The sequence below is a fragment of the Lolium rigidum genome, chromosome 3 (assembly GCF_022539505.1).
Source record: "Lolium rigidum isolate FL_2022 chromosome 3, APGP_CSIRO_Lrig_0.1, whole genome shotgun sequence".
NCBI classification, from domain to species: Eukaryota; Viridiplantae; Streptophyta; class Magnoliopsida; order Poales; family Poaceae; genus Lolium; species Lolium rigidum.
In genome coordinates, this window is record NC_061510.1 from 332775862 (window position 1) to 332785331 (window position 9470).

General features: G+C 42.8%; 1 pseudogene; it reads right to left on the reverse strand.

Moving 5' to 3' along the window:
• Window positions 1-538: 538 nt before the first annotated feature.
• LOC124697064 lies at window positions 539-8837 on the reverse strand (annotated as a pseudogene).
• Between the last annotated feature and the right edge of the window lie 633 nt (window positions 8838-9470).

Consider the following 9470-nt stretch of genomic DNA (forward strand, 5'->3'; position numbering starts at 1 on the left):
GATTTTAATTTGTTGAGGTTTCCTCATGAGAAAAGTAAAGGCCGCTTTGATGGTCATTGGCCTTTCTTGTTCAACGCTGTCATCGATAGCCTTGATTTAAGAGAGGTGTTTATGACTGGTCGACAGTTTACTTGGGCAAACAGCTTGCCGGAGCCCACATACGAGAAACTAGATCGCGTGTTGATGAATACCGAATGGGAAAATAAATACCCTATGGTGTCAGTCCGTGCACTAGAACGTATTGAAAAACTGTCTGACCACGCTCCCATCCTTTTAACCACTGGGAATCCCAAACCCATTTGTAAACGGTCGTTCAAATTTGAACTTGGCTGGCTATATCGACAAGGATTTCATGATATGGTTAAAAGGGTTTGGGACAGACCGGTCGGGGGGAGTACGCCTATTTTGAGATGGAATAATAAAATGTGATCTATGCGCAAACATCTCTCTGGTTGGGCTGCCCATACGGCTGATATTCTTAAAAAAGAAAAGACTCGCTTATCAAATGTGATTGATGAGCTTGAGGCTGTTGCGGAGATTAGACCACTGTCTACACATGAGATTGAGCTTAAAAATCAATCCAATGAACAGATGGCGGGTCTTCTTCGCGAAGAGGAACTCAAATGGTATCAACGATCCAAAGCTCAATTCATCTTGGAAGGAGACTCAAATACGCGGTATTTCCATGGCTTAGCCAATGGGAGACACCGGAAAAAACGTATTCACTCTCTTATTCAAGATGAAGGGTTGATTGAAGGCCATGAGCAACTCAAGTCTTACATTACTAATTATTATAAGGGTCTCTTTGGTCCTCCGGAGGAAAGTACTTTCTCTCTTAATGAGGACTTAACGGATGATATACCCCAAGTTTCTTTGGAAGAAAACGGCTTGCTAACCGCACCTTATACTGAGGAAGAGGTTAAGAAGGCAGTTTTCCAAATGGAATGCAACAAAGCACCGGGTCCAGATGGTTTTCCAGCAGAGTTTTATCAAACCTTCCGGGATACTATTAAATCGGACCTTCTAGATTTGTTCGAGTGATTTACACATTGGACAACTAGAATTATTTCATCTAAATTTTGGTGAAGTTATCTTGTTACCGAAAATTAATGAGGCAGAAAGGATCCAACAATATAGACCCATTTGCCTATTAAATGTAAGTTTCAAGATTTTCATGAAAGTGGCCACCATTAGACTTAATACGGTTGCGGATCATGTTGTTTTACCATCGCAGGCAGCCTTTATGCAAGGACGTAATATCCTTGATGGAGTGGCGGTTTTGCATGAGACGGTACATGAGATGCATTCTAAGAAATTAAATGGGGTTATTTTAAAACTTGATTTTGAGAAGGCGTATGATAAAGTTAAATGGTCTTTCCTTCAACAGACACTCAGGATGAAAGGCTTTTCGCCTGAGTGGCGAGCTCTAATTAATGATTTCGTGTATGGAGGTAGTGTTGCAATCCGGGTTAATGATGACACCTGACACTACTTCCAAACACAAAAAGGGTTACGCCAAGGGGATCCGCTATCTCCGATGTTGTTTAACATCGTAGCGGATATGTTGGCGGTACTCATAGAGAGAGCCAAGTCCGATGGTCAGATTGAAGGTGTGATTCCACATCTGGTTGATGATGGCTTATCTATCCTTCAATACGCTGATGACACAATTCTTTTTATGGATCACGATCTTGAAAAGGCTCGAATCTGAAATTAATTTTAGCAGCGTTTGAGCAATTATCAGGATTGAAAATTAACTTTCATAAAAGTGAATTGTTCTGCTTCGGTGATGCCCAAGACGATGTAGCTCTGTATACAGAGTTATTTGGTTGTGGGCAAGGCCAATTTCCGATTCGTTATTTGGGTATTCCGATTCACTATCGGAGACTGACAATTGCGGAATGAAAATTAGTGGAAGAAAGATTATACAAACGCCTCAGTAGTTGGAAAGGTAAATTGCTGTCCCTGGGTGGAAGATTGGTACTCATTAATTCGGTACTAACTAACATGGTACTGTATATGTTATCATTCTTCATCCTACCGAAAGGAATTCTGCATAAACTCGATTATTATCGATCCAGATTCTTTTGGCAAGGGGACAACGAGAAAAAGAAATATCGACTGGTTAAATGGAGTATAGTTTGTAGTCCCAAAGATCAAGGAGGGCTTGAAGTTCATGACCTGGAGGTCAAGAATTCAGCTCTACTGGGTAAATGGCTTTTAAAGCTACTTACCGAGGAAGGGATTTGGCAAACTATACTTCGGAGAAAGTACATCGGCTCGAAGACATTATCTCAAGTGGTTTGGAAACCTGGGGATTCACACTTCTGGGCTGGTCTTATGGCGACAAAAAATGTCTTTCTTCGACATGGGACTTTCTCCATTAAGAATGGAGCACATATACGGTTCTGGGAAGATGCTTGGCTCGACAATGCACCCCTAAGTGAACAATATCCCGCTTTGTATAGAATTGCGCGTCGCCAAGGTGATACCATTGTAACTGTAATGGCTACTTCACCCCCGAATGTGATGTTCAGACGGGTTTTACTAGGACAAATGCTTGTGGCATGGAACAATCTAATTCAGCGGCTTGGAGATATTTAGTTATCACCAGAGCCAGATGAATTTCGATGGAATCTCCATGTAGATGGTACTTTTCCTGTAAAATCTTTATACAATGCGATCCTGCTTTCTGATTTACCAGTTGATAATAAAAAAAAAAATTGGAAGATGAAGATACCATTAAAAATTACATTTTTTGGATGGTACCTTCGTCGCGGGGTTATTCTCACCAAAGACAATCTTGTTAAGCGGAATTGGCACGGAAGTACACGATGTGTCTTTTGTCATCATGATGGAACCATCAAACATTTATTCTTCCAGTGCCGGTTGCGAGATCTATATGGTCAGTCATCCAAGTAGCGTCTACCTTGTATCCTCCGACTAGTGTCGCTAATGTCTTTGGCAATTGGATTCATGGTATTAACTCAAGGTTTAAAATGCTTCTTAAGATGGGGGCGCTAGCAGTTATCTGGGCGCTCTGGCTATGTAGAAATGACAAGATCTTTAATGACAAAAATTGCTCTTTGTTGCAGGTCATCTACAGATGCACAGGTATTCTCCGTTCGTGGTTACCTCTTCAGCGTGTGGAGAACCGAGACCTATTTACGGAGGTCTGTACACGGTTGGAGGATACGGCGAGGGATACTTTTTCCCTACATGGGTGGCAGCATAGTCTACGGATAGTAGCTCCACCTACATCTTAGGCGTCATATGATTCATCGTTCCGATATGTATTTCGCCTATTTTTTTTTTTTTGTAACTTTGGACTCTTGAGACAACAAACGGTTGTGTGCATCCTGGTTATGCAGAGGCTGGGTGTAATTGCTTCTTGAAGTAATAAAGCATCCTTTATCGAAAAAATGATAGTGTGTTGTTCTGCAAAGCTACAAACCTTTGATCCGATAATGATATTCGAGCAACATACCACATGTTTTTGAAATGTCATTAGGATTAATATACAAAAAATTAAAAATCATCTAAGAATTCGGTATGAAAACACTATTGGGATAAGGCTTATAGCCGCAACAACACTCGTGAAGAAAAAGCGAAAGTCCGCTGCCGGTAACCCATACCAGTGATGAACAAAACAAACCCGTCCCTGGTAGGTCGTCGACTGATCTCCGCATCGCGTACCGCTGACAAGCAAAATAAAATTACCACGTAGAACTGGCATGGCTATTCGACTGTTGAGGGATGGAAAATTATGCATACAATCGAATTTTATTGGAGAACGAAATGCCTTTCTCCAAATATAAGATCTTTCACAATGGAGGGTCTCTTAGCGCATTAGTGTAGGTAAAATAAATACTCCGTCCGGATCGGTTTAACATGCGCGCATGTAGTTTAAGAAATTACTTTAACTATTAGTTTAGTCAATATAATATGGAATATATGCCATAAAAATTATATCATTAGAAAGATTTTTAAATTATGAATCTAATGGTATAAATTTTGTATACATAAAATTTATATTTTATTGACTAAATTAATGATCAAAGTTTGTCTTAAACTGCTTGCGCGCCTGTTAAACCGATCCGAAGAGAGTACTTAAGATACAACCTCTTCAATGGATTGTTTTTTTTTAGATTTTTCTCTATATTTAATAATTTTGCTGATATGTAGGCATGTGATTGGGCTAGTAACTCTTTTTACCTATGACTCCGTGCAAGAGTTGTATCTTAGCTAAAATACACTCTCCTTATTAACTATGATACCACTAAGTCCCTCCATTCCCTTAATTAAGGCATGATTTGTTATTGTTTCTCATCAAAAGCAAGGCGTGGGTGAGGTTTGTTGCTCTTCTCCCTAGATTACCCTTCAATGCTGCTCGTTTTCTTCTTTTTTTTGTTGAGGGAAAGTCACCATGAAAACTTTATTGATTAGCAAATAAGTTTACATCGTTTTCTAAAGATCCAATACTAAAATGAGGCGGATCCTCATGTCAAACAATTGACTCTAGGATCCCTCCGCTTTACAAGCCAACATATGGACCACAATAATTGCTTTCCCTAGGAATATGAAAAACTTAACACTAGCCAAATTACAAGCTAACAAGGAGCATTCCTCATATGCACCACCTTCCACAGAATTGCCTCCATTCTGCATTCTATCAATTACATCCATAGAATCACTACTGAAGACTAAATTATTGCACCCCACCTGCCCTACGAGTAACAAACCATCGCAAACAGATCTTGCTTCCGCAGGTGGCAACATCGGCAATACTTGGAATCCCGCAACATTATCCAACTATAAACATACCTTGGTCATCTTGGAGTATAGCCCCCGGTGCGCCTGCAAAATAATCCGCTGAGTAGGCTGCATCAACATTTAGTTTTACCCACCCATGCGGTGGGTTTTCCCATCCGTACCGCCTGATGCCCAAGGCTCTCTTGCACGACTTGGAGAAATTCATTGCCATGGCCAATATCGCCTATGAGCTTCTAGCCGGGTTCTGAACTATTTCTTCTCGAGAAATTCTTCCCCGCTCCCACCACATATACTAACAAGCTAAAGTGATCAATTCCTTAAATTCCAAGTCCTCCCTATATGAAAAATCCGTATCATTTTTGCTCACCAAAAATTCGAGGACCGCTGAACCTACCCGGTCAGTGCGTACATGCATCTTCAATAGTAGTCAAGATCCGAAGGTTTTCCCAAATATTCTTTATTCTAGAACATTCAAAAAAAATAGATGATGTGTATCTTCACAATGTATCTATTGGCGAAGACGCTGTTACATGGGATGGTACCATGCAGATGTAGCAACCGCCGGGAAACTTTTTAAATTTTAGCAGAAGCTTTTAACTTCCACAGCCGAGGCCAAACTGGATTAATATCTGATTTTCCCAAAGCATTGGTGGTAATCAATTTTGGTCCATGTTGATGATCTCACTCTGCAAAGTACCTAAATTGTATAGAAAAAATACCATTCTTTGTGAGATTCCACGATACAAAATCTTCCATCATTCCAACTTCCAAAGGGACCTTCAAGATCTACCTTTGTGTACACTATCTTCCCTCTAGGTGAGAGTATCTTCCTAGATGGGCTAGCAGGGATCCATGGATCGTCCCAGATGTTGATGTGCTGGACATTCCCCACTCTCCATATATAACCCTTATTGAAAGTTTGTATACATGTCCAAATACTCTGCCAAGTATAGGAAGAACCCTTCTTCAGTTCAGCATTGAACAAGTCTCATGTAGGATAATATTTTGCACGGAGTACTTGCGCACAAAGAGATTCAGGTTTACATAAAAGGGGCCAACATAGCCAAATTGAAACAAAGGAGGTCTTGAAAACACATACTACCTTTTTTCTTTAGTACACACATCTTCCACCATGAAAACAATGGAGGTCTCGAGAACACATACCACCTTTAGCCAGCATTGTATAACTGCAACAAAAAAGACTTGAACTATTTCAAGCCCCGTGATAACTTCCGATGCTATGCTTACCTGATCTAGTTTTCAACTGAAAGGATGCACTTTCTATTCTGCTCTTTGCATGAACAAGATACTCCCCCTCCGGTAATACATCACTTTGTTTTTCGAGATAAACTTTGACTAATAATTTAGCCAACTAAATATGAGTTACATGTCATCTAAAAATATATGATCGGATGCATTTTATTAAAAACTTTTCGATGATATAATTTTGGATAACTTGTCACTTATATTTATTAGTCAAATTTTGACATGAAAACATACTGATCTTGTTTTTATTTGGTGTAACTGATCTTGTATTTATGAACGGAGCAAGTAACATTGCAGAAAAGGAGATAGTCGTACCGCAATAGCTATCTGATCTACACTTAATTCTTGCAATCTGCGTAAGGAACAACTGAGATAAGACAAACATGGATGAACCAATCTGCATTTCCACAGCAGAGTTCAACAGCAACAAGGTTCTTGAAATGGATAACACAAAGCACACGCCAATGTCTGTTTGTAGCAGTGTTCTCTCTACCTTCTGGACAGCCAAAAACACCCTTGACCACCATGTACTTACTACTACTGCTGCTATATATACCAAACCATCAGAGACACGAAACCATCACCTGATGATGCACTAAATCAGCCCTAAACGATTGCCCCGTTGCCCGGCTCCAACCAAAAGCACAACACATGTCGGTGTGGTCAGTCTAGTACCATAACGTGGCGTACTCCAGCTCCATCACGTTGTGCTGGTCCACGGCCACATGAAGGTCCGGCGTGGTCTTGTAGTCGGACATGGAGGACGGCGAGCCTCCGCCGGAGCTGCTTCCATTGCCATTGCCGCCGCGGCGCGCGGCAGCGCAGGCCTCGGCCATCCTGAGCCTGATCATCTCCGCCTGCGCCAGGGCGAGCTGGGTCTGGAGCGACTCCACCTGCCGCTGCAGCGACGTGATTGCGCCCACGCAGCCATAGATGGGGTCCCTCATCCGCGCGTTCGCTTCGTACACCAGGCTGCTCACCGCGTCACCGCGATGCTCCACCGGCACCTCCTGCAGATTCAGTTCAGCAGCTTGTTTTAACCAGTTCATATTACTACATGATAACTCACGCATGCACAATTGGAGTCAGTTTAAGACAACAAAGATCATGTGATTCGCAAGAAATGAAAAGGTAGAACAAAGATCATCCTTGCATGATTGATGCAGCCGAAAGTTTCAGAGATAATATGGCTAGTGTGCATTGCTTGTCTAAAGATGACTGCCGCAAAGAGAGAAGTAGGCCGTACACTAGTGACTGGCTGTTGGGATGGTTTATCCATCACATGGGACTAGAAGCTTTTACTTGGTGGCTCTGTGGATTTCATAAAAAGCTATTAACTGTAGTAACTACTAGGCATGTCCATACTGATGAAAGATATGCAAAATCTAGTTAGTATCTAGGCAAGTCCTTGAGCAATCCAATTATTTGATCTGGTTCAAATGCACTGTGCTACATGTTTGATTTCTTCAGGGACAGGGATCGATGAGCCCAGTGAGCAGTGAAAGTAGGATGCTGCTGCCCATGCTTCATGAAGCTCAGATTGTAGTCAAACATAGAAAAGAAAGTGCACATGCGAATTGAACTTTGAAGGTTTCGTTTTTTTTTGCTGAATCAGTTCAAGATTTCAAACTGTAGAGAGAGACTGACTGTGCAGTCAAGCAAGTGTATGTAATGTAAGAACACAATTGGACGGATTATCGGCCATATGCATGTATGATGAGAACAACAACAAACTCTGTGTGATTAGACAGCACATGGTGATAATCTCTACTAACGAAACTTGCTAATTATGCATGCAAAGAAGCGTGCTATTTGTGGCAAATGTACTGCACACAAAATCTTTTAATGGTATGGATCCAATTTTCCCTTTCTTCAGGGGCCGGACATGGGTGACCCAAATGAGCAGTGAAAGCTGTCCGTGCGCCATGGACCTTCACGCATGCGTATGCAGATTGTAGTCAAACATAGCAAAGGATGTGCATATGCGAAGTGAACTTCAGCCACATTAATCAATTTAAGGCTTCATTTTTCTCTGCGGAATCAGTTCAAGATATAACTGTAGAGAGATGGATTGTGTTGTGCTTGTAAGAACAACGAAAATGGACTTAGTATCAGTCACATGCCCGACTGATGGGAACAACACCAAAAAATCTTTGTGATTATACAGCACATGGTGTGAATTCTCCAGTCGAACTAACGAAACTTGCTAATTGTGTATGCAAAGAAGGTTGGTGTTTTTGGCAAAGCCACCTCACACTGAATCTTCAATTGGTGCCAAACCGAAGTAGATGAACAGAAAAGGTGTCGGTATCTCTCGATATTAATATATTATTTTGATCGATAAATGTATTTTTCTCAAAAAATAAAAAATGATTGGTTCTTTACTTCTTTTGACAAACATGTTTGCATGTCTTGGTAAAAGCTAGAAAACTTGGTCGCAAATTGGGGAAATTTGCGCCTGCTCGGCATTTCACGAGTTATGAAAATGCAAGAAAGATACTAAATCAAGGTAATCCATCTCCAGGGAGAGGCAGAGCATGGAACAGAGTAGGGTAGCAGTGCGAGAGCGGTACCTGGAGGAGCTTGCTGATGTTGCTGGCGCCGAAGACCTTGTGCACGCAGGCGAACCTGTGCGGCTCCCCGGCGGGGAAGTAGGGCGCGAAGACGCACCCCGGCGAGCACCGGCGCCGCAGCATCTTGCACGCTGCGCACGGCGGCGTCGACGAAGGAGACCCACCGATGCCGCCATGTCCGTGCTTGCCGGCCGCCCTCCCGTCCGCCACGACGACGTCCTTCATGCTTGCCCGCCGCACGAGCTGCAGTCCCCAAATTTAGAACAGCGGGAGGGAGGATACGATGGAAGAAGTGCACCGTCGGCGCGCGCACGTACGTAGGTGGGTGCTGGGTGCAGCGCTGCTGCCTCCTCCGAGCTTGGTTATACTAGGTGCGAGTGTAGCCAGGACGGGGGCAGGTGGTGGCGTTGGAAGCCTTTTTTGACAAGATCGAGGAGGGAGGAGGAGCGGCAGTTGAGGCTCGATCGTGCCGCGGCTGTTCTATGATGAGTTGCTCCCTCCCTGCTGCTGCTTCTTCCATATATCTACCCAGCACACAGCACAGCAGCACCCACTGTCTATCATGTCTCCTTCTTTGACCCCGATCGATCACCCCGTCTGTTTCTTGCTCGTTTGTTTCAGTGCAATGGCACGCATGCTAGTAATTGAGTAGTTTGTTGCAGTGTTTTTCTGTCTGTTTGTTTGTTTGTCTCGGCGAGGCGAGGCGCTTTTCCGCTGAATTATGCGACAATGAGTGAGACCCACTGAACTATTACAGTTACTGCCTAGCTATCCTCAGCCAGCAGCAACTGAATCTGCAGCCAGTTACCTCTGCGAGAGAGAGAGAGAGCTCCAGATCTTTTCCAAGACCTCGAGAGC